General features: G+C 41.7%; 1 protein-coding gene across 1 annotated transcript in view; it reads right to left on the reverse strand.

The window, feature by feature from the left end:
- Positions 1-21,733, reverse strand: part of KHDRBS3 (KH RNA binding domain containing, signal transduction associated 3) — a 193,332-nt gene that overhangs the window by 115,611 nt on the left and 55,988 nt on the right. The window lies entirely within an intron of this gene.

The raw sequence follows: 21,733 nt of genomic DNA on the forward strand, positions 1-21,733 counted from the left end.
ATTAGAGGAAGGAATAGAAATAAATCTTCAATGCATATATAAAGACCAACTGCTTATTTTATTATATAAATCAGAAGACAGAACTTTAATACTTATCCAAAATATCAAAATTAGAAATATTTAGCATCAATTCTTCTCAATGACATTTGATAAAAGTAGTTTAGTCAACTGAATACTATTTGTTTTTATAAACACATAATATAACGTAATATTGATTTTTGTAGTCTTCCCACATAACCCTATACAGTAAATACTATTTACAAAATTAAAATAATTTTAATGCATAATTAATTACAGTTGCTGAACTTCACTTCCTTTTGAAGACAAAAAGCTTTTCCAACTCATTTTAACTACTAGGCTCTCCTAACTAGCGGGCATTAGACTCAAAAGAACAAAACAAACAAAAAACAGTACACACTTTATCCTGAGGGAAGTAATCCACCTCAAATACACCAATCTCAAATCTCTGCAATATTCACATAGGAGAAAACAAGCAGAACAAACCAGAACTAACATAACTAAAAATAAATTAGCTTCACTACTCAATTACAAAATGCCTGAAGGTAGAAGCTAGTCATCATGTGCAAGCTAAGTAGACATCTTCTAGTCAACGTATTATTCAGTGAATGAGGAACTGTGTTAGCTACGCCCTTATGTCAGATCATGACCTGCTCACTGTGCGCTGAGAAGCTCTAAATTCTAAAGTCTCTAAGGTGCCACAAGTACTCCTTTTCTTTTTTCTAAATACATTGACAGGTTTCAGAGTAGCAGCCATGTTAGTCTGTATTCGCAAAAAGAAAAGGAGGACTTGTGGCACCTTAGAGGCTAACAAATTTATTTGAGCATGAGCATTCGTGAGCTACAGCTCACTTCATCGGATGCATGCAAAAATATAGGAATTTTTATCAATATGCTATTGAATTTCCTTTTTTTTCCCTGACAAATCACAATTGAGATCAACCTAGCTGCTTGAGCTCCTTGGTATCAAAAAGTGGGAGCTGCCGATAGGATGTCCTCCATAACAGCTCCTTGATCTTTGGAAATGGCTTCTGACCTTCGTCTGATATAGCTTAAATCTGTTGCACCTTAGAGGCTAACAAATTTAGTGACACCTAACTTGTGGCACCTTAGAGACTAACCAATTTATTTGAGCATAAGCTTTCGTGAGCTACAACTCACTTCATCGGAGGCATGATCCGATGAAGTGAGCTGTAGCTCACGAAAGCTTATGCTCAAATAAATTGGTTAGTCTCTAAGGTGCCACAAGTACTCCTTTTCTTTTTTCTAAATACATAACTCATGTTTCAAAACTGTCAAATCCATGCTGTAAATCTGTAAATTTTTGATGGTTTGAAGATATAAACAGCTGGAGACAGCTTAAAACCCTGACAAAAATTGATGTTTAGTGCAAGGATGTCTAACATAGGGTACATAGGCTAGATTCAGTCTCAAGGACCCCTTCCTGCAACATTCTCCAAAGACCAAGTGTAAAATCGACAGCTATATTTTAAAAATCTAGTTTGCTACCCTGTTCATATAAAAAGAAAAAAACCTACAAACTAGAAAATGTAGGAAGTAAACCCGCTACAAAAGTTTGCTTTGAGCAGGGGTTAGACCTCCTGAGGTCTCTTCCAACCCTAATCTTCTATGGTTCTAAAAATGGATAAAAGCATGGAAAAAGAACATTTGCCCCAAATGGGAATTTACTTTCCCAAACTAAACCATTGTTTCAGCTCCTATTCAAGTTAAATGCCTGAGAAACACTTGATTGGAAAGACTTCTTTGTTTGAGATTCAATACAAGATACGAACCCGCATATTCCAAGGCATAAATCAACCAATAACTGATTATTTATATCACTGTAGTTTCAAATGCCCAAATCAAAGTCAGGGCCCCTCATGCATGGTGCTGTACAAACTTCTTGTAAGAGAAGCTGAAGCCCTCTTTGAGACTACTCTAAATTATAATGGGGACTGAACTCCCCCTCAAGAGCCCTTGTGAAACCGGGGAATAAAAAATGACTTAAACCCACCTTTGTGCTCGGATACCCAGCTACACTGAGCAGAGCTCCTGTGTAGCAGAGGATCTGGGCAGAAAAAGACTCTGGTTTCAGTTATTCAATTAAATGCCTGAAAAACACTCAAGAAAAAAAAAAGGTCTTGATTAAAGATTCAGAACACCTGCCCCCTACAATTAAGAGACTTTTTTAAAAAAAAATTACAACAAATTTGAAACCTCCAAGACTTCCAGCAAAACCAGAGACAACTAGATTTCAGTTTTCCTGATATTTCCAAGATTAAAATCCAAAAATAAGGACAATATTTAAACCTTTCAGACCTGTCTTCTACACATCATAAAGAAGTGAAAAGGAACACAAGCCATTTTCACCCCACTTTGAAGGTCACCTTTAACTGCAGGATAACTTTATTTTAAAAAATTATTTTGAGTGGTAAAAAAACATAAGACGGCTGTTCATTTTAGGTTAATGAAGAACAGTTAAAAATAATCCTATACACTGTCAACATTACATGAAAAGAAAAATTTCCACTTGAAAATTCTGTATTAAATATATTCAATTGGTATGTTGAAAAATAAGTCTCAGCACTAATATAGTGCATCAGTTTAACCTAATCATTGTACAGATTTACTTCCTACACAACCCCCAAATTTAAAGAGTGCCTAGTTATATATACACAGGATTAAAGATCTCTTTTTACCCAAGCACAACATCCCATCGATAGGAAAATGTATTAGTGTCTTACCTGAAAATGACCTTTCTTGGAATAATGAGGTCCACATATTCATGACATTGGGTACACTGCTCAATGCAGCCTTGAAGGCAGACCAAAACCTGTCTGAGGCAGGGGAGATGTGACTCCACCACTGAGAAACCACCAGTTGAAACATTTGCACATCATTTGAAAAACTAAACACTATCAATAAGGAAAATTAGGCTAAGACTAAAGACTAAACAGAACAATCCTCCTGCAGAGTAAGGAATTCAGTGATTGGGAAAAATATCAAATTACTAAATGGCACTCAAGTTTATCAATTAACAGCCCATTCAGGTTGGGTTGGATCTGTGGACCTTATTAGTCCAAGTAAGGAAATTTTCACTTAAGACACATTTTCCTATTTTCTTATTCATAATGAGGTCCACAGATCCATGACACTGGGATTTTCATACCAGCATCCACTCAGAGGAACTCTACCCAGTTGTGTACAGATGTGAAATAGAATTCTTTTCTAATAGTTACTGGGATACTAAAGGAAGAGGCACCCATCTATTGAAGGCCACATCAGATGATGACTGTAGAATTTGAAAGTGGAATGAGCAGCTGGCCATGTGGCTGTTTTCCGGATTTTCTCTTTCTGCCCATAAAGCTCCCACAAGTCTGATAGATTGAGCTCTGATATTAGAAAATGCAGTTACGCTTCTTTAACTCTTGTTCTGAGACACAATACCTCAGCCACCTGGAAATGGAGAATTCCAAAACCTTCTTTCCCTCTGACACAAGATAATAAAGCACAAACAGAACATTTGCCTTTCTGACCTGAGCTGTGTGGTGAATATATACTTTTTCAGCTCAGACGACATCCTAAAGTAAGCCACAGTTTCTCTTTTTTTTTTTCTTTTTTTTTTTTTGGGGTGGGGGAGGGAAGATGGAGCTTTGCTGAAGGATGGAAGAATAATCTCCTGTGCCCTCTAGAGAATGGAGTTTATCTTTGGTATGAAGACAAGGTCGAATATTGAGCACCACTTCAACTTTATGGAAGGTGCAATATTGAGGTTCCAGAAAGACAGCTCCCAACTCAGACACTCAGAATAGCCAGGATTGCAATCAGAAGGGCCACTTCAATGGTTAGAAAGTAATAGGGCACCTTCATGACAGGCTCAAATGGAAGAACCTGAGAACCAGGTAAGATCACATAAAATAACTTTAGGCATCTAAGTAGGATGTAGAAGACATACTGCTCTCATAAGAATGCTGGATATTTGGGTAAGATGAAATTCACTTCTTGTCTATTGCAATAAGGATGTTACACAAAACAGCAACTTGACCTCAGTGTTTGAACAGTCAGGCTTATCACCTGGAGTCCATTTTGAAGAAACTTGAGAATGTGCAGTACCGATGCTAATGGAGGAGTGAGACCTGTCCTGGTGGTAATGAGTAAGCCTCAACCAGGCCCATGAATATATGGAATTGTGGATATTACCTCTCTGAATAACCTCTTTGGCTTAAGAGGCTCTATTCAAGAACCCCACACCCAGGTTCATACTGTCTGGATTCTGATGCATGACTGGCCTTTGTAATATATCACTTCTGGATGGAAAGCAGATGAGAGAGCTTTGTACCATATCAAGGCAGTCAGAGAACCATGAGCTGCCAGAATTACCAATGATGTTTCTCTACTGCTCTTCAGTAACATTCTGGTGAGGATATAAAAAGAGATGGAAGGTATACGAGTCCCTCTTTTTGCCACATTTGCAACAAGCCATCTGTTGCTTTGACTTTGTGATTCCACTGGCAAGAGAATACCACTGAAACCTAGTGATTCATATGGGAGGCAAACAGATCTGTTGCTGTGAGATTAAATTTCTTAACCAAGGGATGCAACTCCTCCGCCTCTAGTTCCCCTTTTTTGATGATCTAACTTTTGACTACAGAGATAGTCAGCCACAACATTGACTTTTCCTTGGATGCAAAGGCAGCAAATTGTCCTTTGGCCAAGTCATCAGGAGGTGAGCTTCTCTTTCAAGGATTGTAGACCTTGTTCCCCTTTGTTTGCTGATGTATGATATGGCAGAGATGTCATCTGTCATGATCAGCACATGAGGGCAGTCCAGATGAGAGAGCGCAAAGCCTTGAGACTGACTGGACTGCCCTGAGCTCTAACCAGTTTATGTTGTGCTTGGTCTCTCGTTTGGAACAGATCCCTTGGACAGCCCTTGATACAGGGTGAGCATTTGTGGAGATAACTATGCTGACTGGTTCTCCTACTGGGAAAAAAAAAATCTTAGTTTACTTGGATTCATCCACCACATGAATGACCTGAGAATCTTCTTGGGGTGAGACACCTTTGCTGAGGGTTAGATAAAACAGTTGATGGAGGAGCAAGAGGAAGCTCTGTACTGTCTTTATGTGAGCAGTGGCACACTATGAATATCCACACAGTAGACCATAGATCCCAGAAGAGACAAGCATGTGAATGAGTATTGCCTTTGAGAGGTTGACTATTTGGTAAGATTTTTCAGCTTCTCCAGTCTTTCCTGCCACAAACAAACTTTGTAGAGGATAATGGACTTCTCCCACTCAGAGAGATTGAGAATATGTTGAAACTATTAATTGACTCTTTCACAAAACCATGGCTCAGCACATCCTTGCTGTTTGGGGATACAATTTATGACTGACACTAGATGAGGCTTGAATAAGGAGGTAACCCAGGGAGGGACAGACAGACTTCTTTCTGTCTGAGAGCTGCTATTAACAATACCATCACTTTCATAAAACACTTGCAGTGTTGTTGCTAAACCAAAAAGGGAAAGGACCAAGAGGAAAGTTTAGAAAGCATTATGAGACTTTTAATTGCGATATAGACATAGGCACCCTTCAAATCTACTTGAAGTCATGCAGTCCCCTTTGCTGATGGCAGCTAGTGTGGATTTTAAGGTCTTCATCTTCAATTTTTAAGTTCTTCATAGATCTGTTGAGATAACTGATGTCAATAGCTGTTCTGCAGTGTTCCTTTTTTTGGCATGACTATGAGCAACATGCAATGTCTCTGGCGAGGAGGAACAGGTCCTGCTGCTCCCATTTATAGAAGCCATCCTAGGTCATCTGCTTACCCAGATTCCTCCTCTTTCTCAGGAAGAAGGCTTTACGGTTTGCAATTTAAAGTTGAAAGGGACCATACTTGCAATACCGTCCACCCATGTAAGCATTGTTTGTGAAAGTCTGAGGAGGCACTTAGAATGTCAGATAACAGTTCTTTTTTATTTATTTATTCTTGTTGGCCTGTTGTCCCAGATAAAGTTCATGCCACAAAGAGGGGGCTGAGATTATAGCTGCCTGGCCTTAGCTGCCTGTGAAGGGTCTGTATAATGAGGAGGCCATGTGACATTACCCAGGGTACAATCTGGACTGTTGAACAGCGATGTCCCCTTAACTCTATAACCTGAGGTGCTTTTTATACTGCTTTGCTACCAGAACCGCTACTTCTGACCTGCTCACATAGCCTTCAGCATGCAAATTCACTTCCAGATAAATACATGAGCACTCTGACCACTCGCTCATGAATTAAACTGCAGAGCAACATCAGCAAGTTCCCTAGTCCAGACTTTCCCACCCAGAAATGTGGGTCTTGTACTACCCAGCACACTACTGAACAATGCAAGCTCATAGGAAGTCCGTCATTTCATTGAAGTGATCTATGCATCAACCTTGTTATTCAAAGCAATAAGATAAGTGTCCTAACTACACAAAGATAGATTTTAAGTGATTACCAGTAATGATGCATAAAAAAATATACAAGCTAATCTAATTTAACAAGATAATGGCAATTAAAAGCAAAAGGTTTTCCTCTCCGTGTTCTGCTGTACATTTTACAGCTTGGGTTCCCTTTCAGCCTGGGACCACTCCCCTCCTTTAGTGGTGTCCTTCAAGTATTCACTGATGTCATAAACAGAGAGATGGGGGAGGAGAGGTGAGTTGGAGGTTACTGTCTCTGTTATATCCCTCTCCCTTCTTCAAGGATTACCCCCAGCTGGGGTGCAGATGACAAGCAGTCTCCTGAGGACGTGAGAATGGCCATTTAAGCTTCTGTTTTTTAACACCTGGCTGGGGCGTGTGTGTGTGTGTGTGTGTGTGTGTGTGTGTGTGTGTGTGTGTGTGTGTGTGTGTGTGTGTGTGTGTGTGTGAAAAACTGGTTTGTAGGGGCTACTGAAATGTTATAATTCTGGGTAACAATATACAGTAGAATCTCATAACCTGAGATTAGTATTACTACATATTTCAATAGGATAATAATGTTCAGCAGATTGTGACTTTTCAAATGGTATCTCAAGGCATACTTTGTGCAACACCTGTCAGAGTCTTGAAAAAGTGGTGAACATAATGGCATAGACTGTCACAGTCACTCTTTCAGATAAAAATCTCATCCAGTTAGAAACGAGTCCCTGACAATCAAAGAAAGGGAACATTTATCTATGGCAGTGATGATAGGATACATTTTGACTGGTGAACACCAACAAATCTTCTGGCCTTGTAAAATGGAGGCCTGGGAAGAAGCATGGAGTAGAAAAAAGAAATGGTGGGCAAGACTCCCCTTAGTGCCTGCCAGTTCTTCCACATCTGGGCTGCTATCCCTCTCATCACTCCAGAGCCATCTGATGGGGGAAGGAGGTAGAGGTGGTAGAAAGGCATGTGGCAACCTGCAACAGAAGCTGGGAGCAAAAACCAGGATGGCAGGGCCTGGTGACCTACAGTGGCAACTGAGGAGGACAGTCTGATGCTTTCCCAGACTATCAGGTGTGACACTGGAATACACTGGAAATTAGAGCTATTAAGCACCCCACTACTACACACACACACACACACACACACACACACACACACACAGAGTGCATGAGGGATATACAGCTATAGCTTGCCTAAGGCATCTGTATACTTCATAACTGCAGTTTACATTTCTCAAAGTATTCAGCGCACTCTGCCTTGAAAGTCTATCCTGTGTGTGATTGGCTTTTGTTTAAAATATATTATTCGAGTCTCTAGTTCTGATTAGGAGCATTGGCATTTCTCCCCTAAGTAGGGAGACTCCCTGAGGGGAGCACAGGATATGCACGCTTAGAGGAGACAGCACCTATTTATGGCCAGGTCTTTTCTGCACTGATTTGCCATGCTGCATTCTAGGAAGGTGGGCAGGGGGCCCCAGTATTGATTATCCCCCCTCATGCTGCACTCTGTGGAAAATGAACAGGGTACACTGGCATGGAGGCATATCTGCCCTGGTGCACTCTGGGGAGGTAAGCAGGGGAGCCATGTGCTGAGAATACCTGTCCTCCTGCACTCTGCTGATGTATACAGCTGAAGGGAAACCAATTCCACGTTGTGGCTCTTAGAGTACCTCCTAGAGGAATCCCCTGAATCAGATTCTTCAAGAGATAGCGCTTGGGGACTCTTTTTTGTGTGCCCATGCTTTATGCTGCGGAAACTTGAAGGACCTGAATGTCAGAGACCTTTTTCTTCTGCCTGTCCTTGATCTGCCTCCTCCCCAGAAGGAGAAAGAGTAATTTCATTCTGACAGTGCCCTGGAGAGGGAAGAACTTTTGCTGAAAAGAGTAACCACACTTTCCTGTCCTGAGAAATAGAAGATTCAGACTGAAGGTGTTGCTGGACTGGGTGAAGAAGAGATTCACAAGTTCCCAAGCTTTGTTCAAGGGAGATTCCTGGACATGGCCTGAACACAGGCTGACCTCACCCCAGAAGCAGGGGTCATCCCAGGCTCCAGTCCTGGAGGTTCAAAGGGAGTCCCACTTGGCCCACTTACAGCACTGGGAGACAGCGCTGGGCTGACACTGCTGGCAATGAGTAGCCCTGAGCCATTGCAGGGCTGGGGAGGGGGCATACTGCAGAATGGAGGGAAGGGTTGTGCCTGACTGCCTCTTAGCATACTCTCCTTGTTTTGTCCCAGATGCTTTTCCTTAGTTCCATCACTGCCATAGCTGCAGGGTAGGAGGTGGGCAGCTGCTCTGCAGTCAACAGTACTGACTGAGAATTGGCTCCAGCAGCTGGGTGAGAAACTTCCCTGACCCTTTAACATTGTACTACAAACTATATTATCCCCATGTGGTGGAAAATGAGAGATTCACCTCTTGTTGGTCCCAGGTCTAGGGGATGTTGCTGTTTAGATGCTGCCACCGCTTCCTGGGAGCTCACCTGGCTGCTTGGGGACTGAGGCTACAGGAATCTTTGTCTCTGCCTGAGTACTTGAGAGGAGGCTGGGCCTCCACAGAACAGGCACATCTTCATGCAGGCACTTAATCAACAGGAGAGGTACAGGAAACAGTGTCTTGCTCTCTCCTCCCCACTTAGTTTCTCATCCTGGAGACCCCAGATGGGTGAGCTGCTGGCACAGAGTTCCAGTATCTGAGGCAACCCTCTCTTTCAATAAAGGAAGACCCTGACAACCTCCCCACCCCTTTTTTCTGCAGGAGCAGCAGGAGCTAGTCTGCCTGCATTTGGAGAGGCAGATGAGGTCGGATTTTTCAAATGGAGCCACACTTCCTCTGCCTCTGACAGCAGGCACGGTCTGCCTCCAGGTCTGTATAAAGCAGAGTACCCAAGTCTTGGATCCTTGGACCTTATTAGGAATCAGAAACAGATTTTTTTTTTCCAGATTTACATTCAGACTACAAAGGACATTCCTTTCCTAGGCATTTAATCTCCTGTATGAGTTTCAGCTAGAAAAGAATATCAATGCTAAATCAAGTTTAAACATATAATTTACGGGGTAGAGGGGATACGTAATAAGACACGTAATCCTTGTTTATCCCCACCAAAGACAAATCTGCAGAGCATGCTATCTATCCAGCTTAAATGCTTAGTGAAAGTATAAACACTTGACCAAATGGTCTATTTGCAAAGCTCTAACAAGCCAATTCCAAAGCTACAGGTAGCTTTATGGCGTATTAGGTCCTCCGCTAGGGGGTTCTGTCATGTGGGATCCCTGAAACAGAGTACAGTTGTGATTGTTTATTCAGCATTCGGAACTCATTGTTCCTAAACAGTCTGATATCAGAAAACCCTGAGAGAATTTCCTTTGCCTCTTCCAAGAAATGCAAAGCTTCCACAGGGGAAAAAAAAAAAAAAGGACTCTCCATTTCAAGCACCCAGTTTGTATTACACAATATTCGCCCCCTTCACTTGGGGTATCCAGTAACCATAGCTATAATTACAACAACAGATCTTAAAACAACGTTAGCAACTTTAGATTTAAACAATTAAAGAAATTCCAAAGCAATTTCCGGTACTACATCTGTCCCTAATTCCTTGTAGGAATTTGTGTCACTTTAGAATCATCTTTTCCTGTTTTTGTTTTTTTTGTTTTTTTTTTTAAGAATTTTCTCTCCTCCCTCTTTTTATTTGTGTTAAATATCCATGCAAAACAAGAGACATTGACCTATGAACCAGATTAAGTACTGTCAAATGTGCAATATAAACACACTGATAGAAAGAAGAAAAGGTTACACTAATCTTTGGTGTTACTTGTAACAGTAGACAAAATGCTTATAGACCAAAATGTCATTTTAAAGTAAAGTAAACAGTAGCAATTTAACATGGGGATAAACCCACAATACAGGCTCTGACTGCTGAGAGTACATAATTGAGACTAATACTTAAGGGAATACAATACGTAGATTGCTCACAGCTTTATATCTATATACCAGTCATTCTCAAAAGTCAATATGAAACAAACAATCTTTAAATTTTAACCTACCTTAGAAGGGAAGTAACTGCCCCCAAAGTTATGATGAGTCTCTTCAGAAAACTAGTTTATTATTGACTGAAGCCATTTTTCCCCATATTCCTTCTAATGCCAAAGAAAGTCAGGTTTCCGAGAGGATGAACTGGCTCAACAAACAACTTACTCATAAAATGGAAAAGAGTAGTTACTTAACAGTAACTGATTCCTCAAGATGTACTGTCAACAAGGATTCCACTTCTGGTGTGTATGCATCCCATGCACATGAGATTGGATTCTTTTGGCCAGCAATGTCTGTTGGAGCCACATCTGCACCCTGGATGCTCATGGACCTCTCCCCCATTGGGGACATAAAGGACAGATTGGGCCCAAACATCCCTCAGCTTCTTCACTGATACAAAAATCTCAAAGCTACAAGACTATGCAGAAGCAGGGAAGGAGTGCAGGTCATGGCTTCCATGAGAACAATATATCTCAAAGAACAACAGTTACCGTAAGGTAAGTAGCATTTCTTTCAAGTAATTGTCCATAGGGATCTCATTTCTGGTGACTAGTAAGCAGTTACACCCCCTAGTTTGTAGGTAGATACTAGGAGTCCTATTTAAAAAAGTATTGCAGGACAGCTCTACCCAAAGTGAAAATCCAGTCTGGAAGCCTCAACTAAGGAACAGGGCTTGGAGAACTTGTTGACTGATCTCTTTGTATCCTGCAATGGATGTATCTTAAGGAAGCAATAGAGGCTGCCCATACTCGGCTGGACTAAGCTGTAATCTAGACAGGTGGCTTTAACCAGGCTAAATTGCAGAAGGATCTTACAAAAAGTTACCTACTTTGAGATGGTCTAAATGAGTACTGTCTGACCCTTAACCCTGTCAGTAAAGGTCACAAAATCTAGGGGAGTTCCTGAAAGACCAAAGCTTTCATTATTTCAAGCATGTGTGGTTTAGCTTCCCTTTAATTTGAGTGAAGCTTGGAGAAGTAAGCCAGAAGGTGAATAGACTGATTCAAATAAAGCAATCTTGGGCAAAACCCGGTGGGTGAGGTGTAAGTCACTTTATAGATCACCATGAAAGGTGAGCTAACCATATGGGTCTGAATTGTCTCTACCTCCAAGTTACAAGGAAGGTAGTCTTCATAGACAGATAAGGAAGTCAAGAGGGGCATACAGGGGGACCCATTAAAGTTTGTTAGTACTATACTGAGGTCCCAGAAAAGCTGGGGCTCCTGAGCTTCAGGAAACGTATATGGTGTGTGGCCCTGAACAGGAGGGTGATGTGTGAAAATTGCTGTTAGATATCCTATGGGATTAATGAAAAGTGCCAATTGTTTTAGGTCTAGCCAATAGATCAAAAGAGCAGAAATAGGATTTTCAAGAGAGACAAATGTCAGGATGTCCAAATAGCCACACTGTTCCACTTTGTTTTTTAAGTCAATCTAGTTGGTTTTTTTTCCTTTGCTCGAGAATTCTGAACATCTGACAGGAACAGAGCCACTGGCATTATCTGATAACAAATACACTAAGTCCAAGACCTCCTGAAAAAGAGTGAAGATGATTTTGCTCCCCCAGTCTGTCAAGGTAGTGCATGGCTGTTGTATGGTCTGTCAGCGGCTGATGCAAGGGAAGGAACGCTTTGCTTGTCAGGTAGATGGCTATGAGATCCAGAACATTTCATGCAGACAAACTTTTGGGGGAAGTCTGTAGGGACTCTAGATGAGCACCCCACCCTTGAGTCGAAGCATGTCTCAGCAGAATCCTGGTAATAAGAGGTGAGAAGTTGCACACCTGAAGTAGATCTTTCCACCAATTTTATGAGGAAAGGACCTCTTAAGAGACCATCATCTGCATGTCCTTGCAACATGCGCTTGGCAAATACACTAATTTCAAGTACCCTTATAAAGGGCAAACTGAAGTGTGGCAAACTGCAATAGACACAAGAGGTCATACAACCCAGAAGTGCAAGGCACATTCTTACTAATGTCTTTGGATGAGCCTACAGATGGCTGAGAAGGTCACTATGTAGTTTAGAATCTTTCTTATACTAGATAAGCCTTTCCTGACCTAGAATCTAATACAGCCCCTTTGAACTCTACGCTTTGAGTTGTCACAAAGGTGGATTTTTCTCTGTTTATCTGGAGGTCCAGAGTAGCACAGAACCTCTAAATTACACTGGTCAACCTGGTCAGCTGCTAGGGTAATTGCCTATGGATGAGCTAATAGCAAAGAAATGGACAGACTTGAAAACCTTACATCTCGAGTGAGCAGCCATAGTGGCTAGGCACTTGGTGAAAACCTTCAACACTATGAAAAGACCAAAGGGTGGGGGCCCTGTATTGGAGGGCAATCTTCCATATCACACATGAGGTAATTCCTGTGTACCAGATGAAGACACCGGTGGAAATAGGTTAAGAGCCCCAAACCAGTCATGAGGGGATTATAAAAGCCAGTTTCACCATTATGAACTTTAAATGTCAGAGAAACTTGGAGGCATCATATTTCTAGGATAGGGCACAACCTCCCTTCCTTCTTTGAGATTAGAAAACAGTGGAAATACAGTCCCCCGAACTCTACAAGCATCACCTCCTTTGCACCAACTTGCAGAACGGAGTTCAACTCCTCTTCCAACACTTTCTAGCAAAAAAGATCCCTGAGAAGGTATGGGGACGGAGAGTAAGAAAGCAGTATACTTTGCTGACAAATTGAGATGCACCTTGGTGATGCCAGCCAACTATTCCCAGAAAAGGGCAAAACATTTGCCATAAAGAGGAGGGGCAGCAGTTCTAGATCCCTCATAGGTTCTGCCAGGTCTTAACTATGGTGTCAAACCTTCTGCCAAGAGGAAGACACAGACTGCATAGCAGCTAAGGAAATGGCAAAGAATCATCCGCACTGGAATTTCTTCCTCAGTGATTCGCATGTTCTTGGCAGACTACAGGTGTATGGGGCTGAGGGATGCTGCCTGATGGACCTCTGAGGTCTGACTTGTGCTCTCTGGGCTTATACCCTGAAAAAGAAAGCAAGATAGCCCTACAATCTTAAATCAAGGGCCTCATTGGTCTTGGAGCTGAATAGATCACAGCCATACTCTACCGTGTAACTGTCAGACCTCCTTGAATATCTGACAACTTGGGGCAATATTGGCACAAGAACAAAGAGCAAGGCCAAATGGATATAAAGAGGCCATCAACAAGTTTAGGCTTGAAATTAGATGAAAGTTTCTAACCATCAGAGGAGTGGAGTTCTGAAACAGCTTCCCAAGGGCAGCAGTGAGGGCAAAAAAAACTAACCGGCTTCAAGACTGAGCTGGTTAAGTTTATGGAGGGGGAATGGTATGATGAAACCGTCTACAATGGCATGTGGCACACCTGCCCCACTAGTAGAAAATGTGTCCCATCTTCAGCCATTGAGATGGGCTACTAGATGGGGAGGGATCTGAGTTACTACAGTGAATTCTTTCCCAAGTGTCTGCCAGGTCGGTCTTGCACACATGCTCGGGGTCTAATGGACCATCATATTTGGGTTGGAAAAGGAAATTTTCCCCCAGGTCAGACTGGCAAAGACCCTGATTCTCAGTCAGACATTATGGGTTTATGACAGAAGTGGGAGAGTGAGATTCTGTGGCCTATGATGTGCAGGTCAGACTAGATAATCACAATGTTCCCTTCTGGTCTTAAAAGTTTAGGAGTCTAAATGTAGCTATGGTGGATGCTGCAAATGTCAGACGATTCCAAAGCTGTCTGCAGGAAAGTTTGGGCAATCAGCTCCTCTCAAGCACTATCATGACATGCAACCCTGGCCCCAGATGTGAATAGATTTATCCAAAGCTTTTGGGAGGCACTTTGTACATCTATCTGCTCTTCTGAATGTTGTCAATATTGATGCTGGAGTCTGCCACGATTCCTTGCAAGTTTAACAATCCTTCATTAACAAGCCAGTCTGCAAGGTATTAAAGGGTATAGAATACCTAACAGCTTACGCAACTTCTCTTGCACTACCTCCAGCAGAGTATCAAGGATCTGAGCCATGTGTTTCATCAAAACTTGGAATGCCTTAAAGTCATCCACTGGACAAGGCACAGGAGGAGTGACAAAATTGCAGCCAGGATGAATTGTTCTTCCACAAGTTTTTGGTGATCCTAATGACACACTCTCCTTTTTCTTTAGGATCTATGACTTTACCAACTGAACTAGTTGGGAAAAAACATACCGTACCCTTAAGAGGCAGTGTATCTAACCCTATAAGGGAGCAGGAGTGAATGTTCATTTGTAGGACCAGGATTGTATACCCAAGGGTACCTAGTAGGGACGTGACTGATAACCATATGAATCTGGATCCAGGGGAGTATACCAAGGGGGCCTGTTCTTTATGAGACCCATGCCTTTTACTGCTCAGAGAACAGTGTCCTAAGTTCCTCTCTAATAACCATAGAGAAGGGGGATGCACAGGAGAGGACTATTTATCTGAAAAGACATAAAAGATGAAAAGGAGTACATGCTCAGCAGCAGTGGTTACTTTTTCTGGCGCGCTACGATGCTCTTCTATCTGGGAAGGCATTGGCACAGTCAACATTCCTACATATGGGACAGTGATAATGGTACCCAGGAGCTCAGTACCAGTGTCAGGTACTGCTGTGTGCCAATATCGAAGAGTCTGTGTTGGAGGAAATGTGACCTGTTGATTTAGCCAGTACCACAGGTACTTGGTTTATGGTTAATATAGAGGCCCTAGGGGGACCCATCTTATGCCACAGGTTATACCTTTGACTGGGGAGCCGAGCCTGAGCCAAATCTAATATGATGATGATTCAGGTCTTGTTTTCATAGACACCTACATCTCAGCTCTAGAGGAGGACTTCATTGCTCTGCCACCCTTCCTCAATCTCTCCCAGTGAAGCTGTTCTACTTGGGATAAATAATTAATGAAATCCTTAGGCCACAGAGAGACAGCATGCATAAGAAAGGCTGTATATATGAAACACAGGATCCAATCCCCATGCTCCAACAGACCAGGCTGAGGGAGACAAACATCAAAATATCCCACAACCCAGTGGGTAGAGCACCCCCCGAAGAGGTAGAAGTTTTGTTCAATATCTCTTACCCCTTTCAGGTGGAGGGGGAACTTGAACCAGAATATCCCAGATCCCAGGTGAATACTCCAACTGCTGGGCTAAAAGTTGCAAGAAAGAAGCTGTGGGCAGAGTGGGAGAAGGATTTCCCTTGTAAGACCGACCTTAGGAACTTAACTTCAAGTAAGGGTTCACAGCTCCCTGAAGCCCAGACGCAGGCATCAAACCCCCGAGAGGGGCAGGGATCAGGACACATTCTTATCCTTAGCATCTTCCATTGGCTATTAGTGTGCTGAATTTTGTGAATCCCATTCTTAGGTACCTATCTTCCTCCATTCATTGTATAAAAAGCCTGAGCACCAAACTCTTATTAAGATACATTGCTCAGAACTTTACTCAAAATGGAATAATGGGGGATCCCTCCTTTTCCTAGAACAGAGTGTGCCAAAAGTATAATTTAGAAGGGGTCCAGAGAACATCTTAATAATAAGAGAGGGTGTCAAGGTTCCTTCCCCACTCTGAACTGTGGGGTACAGATGTGGGGACCAGCATGAGACACCCCCTAAGCATATTTCTACCAGCTTAGGTTAAAAAAACACAAACACTTTCCTAAGGCACAAACTTTGCCTTGTCCTTGAACAGTATGCTGCCACCACCAAGTGATTTAGACAAAGAACAGAGAAAGGACTACTTGGAGTTCCTATTTCCCCAAAATAGTCCCTCAAGCCCTTACACCCTCTTTCCTGGGGAGGCTTGAGAACAAGCAAGATGAGCACAAACCAGCCTTGAATTTTTAAGACCCAAAAACCCAATCAGATTCTTAAACATCAGAACTTTATTAGAAGAACAAAGATAAAAGAAACACTAAGATTAGAATGGAAGATAATCTCACAGGCAATCAGATTCAAAGCACAGAGACTCCCTCTAGGCAAAACCTGAAGTTACAAAAAATACACATTTCCTCCAGCACAGCGAATTTACAAGCCAAAAAAAGAAAACCTAACGCATTTTCTAGCCAGATTTCTTACTAACTTTTACAGAAGTTGGAGGGCTTGCATCCTTGATCTGTTCCCGGTAAAGGTATCTCACAGATAGACAAAAGCCTTTTCCCCCCCTCCAGATTTGAAAGTATCTTGTCCCCTCATTGGTCATTTTGGGTCAGGTGCCAGTGAAGTTACCTTAGCTTCTTAACCCTTTCCAGGTGAAAGGATTTTGCCTCTGGCCAGGAGGGATTTTATAGCATTGTATACAGAAAGGTGGTTACCCTTCCCTTTATATTTATGTCAGAGGGTCAGTTAGTAAATGAAGTGGACAGAACACCCTTCAACAACATTATACTGATTAAAGCATGAAAAAAGTTTAGTTAGGAAGTAGAAATATAGTTTAAGCTAAATAATTTTTAGTGTATTTCTTAAATTGCATTTTTGCCTGAGACAGAGAGGCTCAAAGGGCAGAGTCAGCATCAATGTCCCAAAATGCCATCTGCCTTTTTTTTTTCCCTTCTTTTTACAGGTCTAGAGGGGCAGGTACTTAGAGTTTTCTCTTGCTCAGTCTATTAACTGACAGCAACGTGAAAGCTTTTTGTTACAACTGTTGGCAGGACTATTAACTTTTACACAGGGTTGACTCGAAACCTTCATGCTCAATTATTCGGCGCAGAATCATCCCTATTTTAGGCACTCACTGGTGTAAACCATTAAAATCACACCATCTCCAAGCAACGGTTCTCTCTGCAGGCTACTCGAAAAAGTTAGGCTGGTAACAAAATGGCATTCTGCATCTTATCTGCATTCATAACAAAGACTTGATCACCCAAAAACAGAATCTATATTAAATATAAATCACTGACAACTTTCTATTTCATACCAACATCAACACAAACAGAGACTGGCTAAGAAAAATAATGTAGTACAATAAGCAAAATATAATGGAGGAGAGGGGTTTCATGAAGTAAGGACAAAAATCACTTAGGGCTTTTCGATACGGACTGTTAGTGCGCAGAAAGCTAAAACAGCAATAGGTCCAAGTGCACTACACATCTTTTAGCATGCAGTAGCAGGGCTCACATGACCTGTTAATGCACAGCATGCTGCAACACTGTCAATTTACACCACAGTTTGCCATGTACTAACTCTCTGTATAGACATGCTTTACTTAAAAGCTGACAGTCCCTAGGATTTTAGTGGTTTTAACCGCATCTAGAAAAGGAGTACTTGTGGCACCTTAGACTAACCAATTTATTTGAGCATAAGCTTTCGTGAGCTACAGCTCACTTCATCGGATGCATACTGTGGAAAGCGTAGAAGATCTTTTTATACACACAAAGCATGAAAAAATACCTCCCCCCACCCCACTCTCCTGCTGGTAATAGCTTATCTAAAGTGACCACTCTCCTTACAATGTGTATGATAATCAAGGTGGGCCATTTCCAGCACAAATCCAAGGTTTAACAAGAACGTCGGGGGGGGGGGGGTTAGGAAAAAACAAGGGGAAATAGGTTACCTTGCATGACGACTTAGCCACTCCCAGTCTCTATTCAAGTCTAAGTCATTATGCAAGGTAACCTCCTCCCCCCTCCCCCCCCGACGTTCTTGTTAAACCCTGGATTTGTGCTGGAAATGGCGCACCTTGATTATCATACACATTGTAAGGAGAGTGGTCACTTTAGATAAGCTATTACCAGCAGGAGAGTGGGGTGGGGGGGAGGTATTTTTTCATGCTTTGTGTGTATAAAAAGGTCTTCTACACTTTTCACAGTATGCATCCGATGAAGTGAGCTGTAGCTCACGAAAGCTCATGCTCAAATAAATTGGTTAGTCTCTAAGGTGCCACAAGTACTCCTTTTCTTTTTGCGAATACAGACTAACACGGCTGTTACTCTGAAACTTATCCACATCTAGACATCGTAATAGGAAATTCAGATCTTTGAAGTAAAACCAGTATATGCTGTCCATAATGCAGAGTACTACAGGTCAGAATGAAAAAAAAATCAAATACATGAATACAAAATTAGCAATAACTGGCTAGCCAGTTGAAAAAGATCTGGGGGTTATAGTGGATCACAAATTGAGCGAGAGCCAACAATGTGATGCAGGTGCAAAAAGGTGAATATAATTCCAGGAGGTAACTGTCCTGCTCTACTTGGAGCCACTAAGGCCTCAGCTGGAGACCTGTATCTCGCTTTGGGCGCCACACCTTGAGTAAGATTTTGACAAACTGGAGAGAGAGTCCAGACAAGAGCAACATACATGATAAGTGGTTTAGAAAACCACACATATGAGGAAAGATTTTAAAAAAACTGGTCATGTTTAGTCTTGAGAAAAGACGACTGATGGGGAACCTGATAAGTTTTCAAATATGTTAAGGTCTCTTATAAAGAGGACAGTGATAAATTGTTCGACATGTCCACGGAAGGAAAGACAATCAGTAATTAGTTTAGTCTTCGGTAAGGGACATTTAAGTTAGATGTTAGACATTTTTTCTTAACCATCCAAATAGTTAAGCACTGGAATAGGCTTCCCTGTGACTGAAGGTTTTTAACAACAGGTTAAACAAACACCTGTCAGGGATGGTCTATGTATACTTAGAATCACAGAACCGGAAGGGACCTCAAGAGGTAATCTAGTCCAGTTCCTTGCACTCAAGGCAGGACTAAGTATTATCTAGACCATCCCTGTCAGGTGTTTGTCCAACCTGCTCTTAAAAATCCCCAATGATGAGATTCCACAACCTCCCCAGGCATTTTATTCCAGTGCTTAACTACTCTGACAGACAGTTAGGAAGTTTTTCCTAATGTCCAACCTAAACCACCCATGCTGCAATTTAAGCCCATTGCTTCTTGTCCTATCCTCAGAGGTTAAGAACAATTTTTCTTCCTCCTCCATGTAACAACATTTTACATACTTTAAAATGTATGTCCCCTCTCAGTCTTCTTCTCCAGACTAAACAAAGCAAATTTTTTCAATCTTCCCTCACAGGTCATATTTTCTAGACCTTTAATCACTTTCTCCAGTTTGTCCACATCTTTCCTGAAAATGTGGAGCCCACAACTGGACACAATACCCCAGTTGAAGACTAATCAGCGCAGAGTAGAGCGGAAGAATTACTTCTTGTCTCTTGCTTACAATACTCCTGCTAATACATCCCAGAATGATGTTTGCTTTTTTTTGCAACCGCATTACACTCTTGACTCATATTTAGCTTGTGATTCACTATGACCCCCAGATCCCTTTCCGCAGTACTCCTTCCTAGGCAGTCATTTCCCATTTTGTAGGTGTACAACTGATTGTTCCTTCCTAAGTGGAGTATTTCACATTTGTCCTTATTGAATTTCATCCTATTTACTTCAGATCATTTCTCCAGTTTGTCCAGATCATTTTGAATTTTAATCCTGTCATCCAAAGCACTTGCAACTCCTTCCAGCTTGGTATCGTCCACAAACTTTATAAGTGTATGCTCTATGCCATTATCTAAATCCCTGATGAAGATATTGAACAGAACCGGACCCAGAACCATTCCCTGTGGGTCCCCACTCGTTATGCCTTTCCGGCATGACTGTGAACCACTGATGATTACTCTCTGGGAACGATTTTCCAACCTTATTGTAGCTCCATATAGGCTGTATTTCCATAGTTTGTTTATGAGACGGTCATGCAAGATAATATCAAAAGTCTTAAAGTCAAGATCTATCACATCTATTGTGCGCCCCCTATCCACAAGGCTTGTTAGCTTTCTTTGACAGGGTATCAGTTTGGTTTGACATGATTTGTTCTTGACAAATCTATGCTGACTTATTTATCACCTTATTCTCTTCTAGATGTTTACAAATTGATTGCTTAATTATTTTCTCCATTATCTTTCCGGGTACTAAACTTAAGCTGATTGGTCTAATTCCCTGGGTTGTCTGTACTTCCCTTTTTATAGATTGGCACTTTCTGGAATGTCCCCTGTCTTCCATGTCTTTTCAAAGATAATTGCTAATGGCTCAGATATCTCCTGAGTCAGCTCCTTGAGTATTCTAGGATGCATTTCATCAGGGCCTGGTGATCTGAAGACATCTAACTTGTCTAAATAATTTTGTACTTGTTCTTTCTTTAGACTCTGATCCTACCTCATTTTCACTGGTATTCACTGTTAGACATCCAATCGTCATCAATCTTCTTGGTGAAAACCGAAACAAAAGCAATTAAGCACCTCTGCCATTTCCACATTTTCTGTTGTAGTCTCCCCCCTACCCCATTGTGTAATGGACCTACTCTGTCCTTGGTCTTCCTCTTGCTTCTAATGTATTTGTAGAATTTTTTTTCTTGTTTCCTTTTAATGTCCCTCGCTAGTTTGATCTCATTTTGTGTCTTGGCTTTTCTAATTTTGTCCCTACATACTTGTGTTGTTTATATTCATCCTTTGTAATCTGACCAAGTTTCCACTTTTTGTAGGACTCTGAGTTTTAGATCATTGAAGATCTCCTGGTTAAGCCAGGTGGTCTCTTGCCATACTTCAAACTATCCCACTGCATAGGAAAGATAGAGATATTATTAAGGGCACAATAGCCTTTGAAAAACTGCCAGCTGCCTTCAATTGTTTTTCCCCTTAGACATGCTTCCCATGGGATGTTACCTACCAACTCCCTGAGTTTGCTAAAGTCTGCCTTCTGGAAATCCATTGTGCTGTTCTCCCTCCTACCATTCCACGATCACTTTCACCCAAGTTGACTTCCACCTTCAAATTCTCAACCAGTTCCTCCCTATTTGTCAAAATCAAATCTAGAACAGCCTCAGACTTGGTCCTGTCTCAGAGCAGAGTTGGACTAGTTGACCTATCCAAACCTCTTCCAGCCCTACATTTGTGGGATTTGATATTAATTTATTAGCATCATTTTGTTAACCACCTAGGCAACAATATCCAGTGGGTGGTATAAAGGACCAGGAGACAGCACGCCCAAGTTCTAATCCCAGCTCTGCCACCTAATCATTGTGCAGCCTTAAGCAAGTCACTTCACTTTGTGTGTCCTTGGACTCCCCACCTGCAAAAAACAGGATAATAATGCTTACCTACTTTTGAAAATTACTTTGAGATCTATGGATTAAAGTCACGATAAGTATTTTTTATTCCTTTTTTTATTATTAGAGGTTACAGAACAGCTGCAATATCTTCGAGGTTTTGGTTATGTGCTAGTTTCAATGTAC

This window comes from Lepidochelys kempii, chromosome 2 (assembly GCF_965140265.1).
Source record: "Lepidochelys kempii isolate rLepKem1 chromosome 2, rLepKem1.hap2, whole genome shotgun sequence".
NCBI classification, from domain to species: Eukaryota; Metazoa; Chordata; order Testudines; family Cheloniidae; genus Lepidochelys; species Lepidochelys kempii.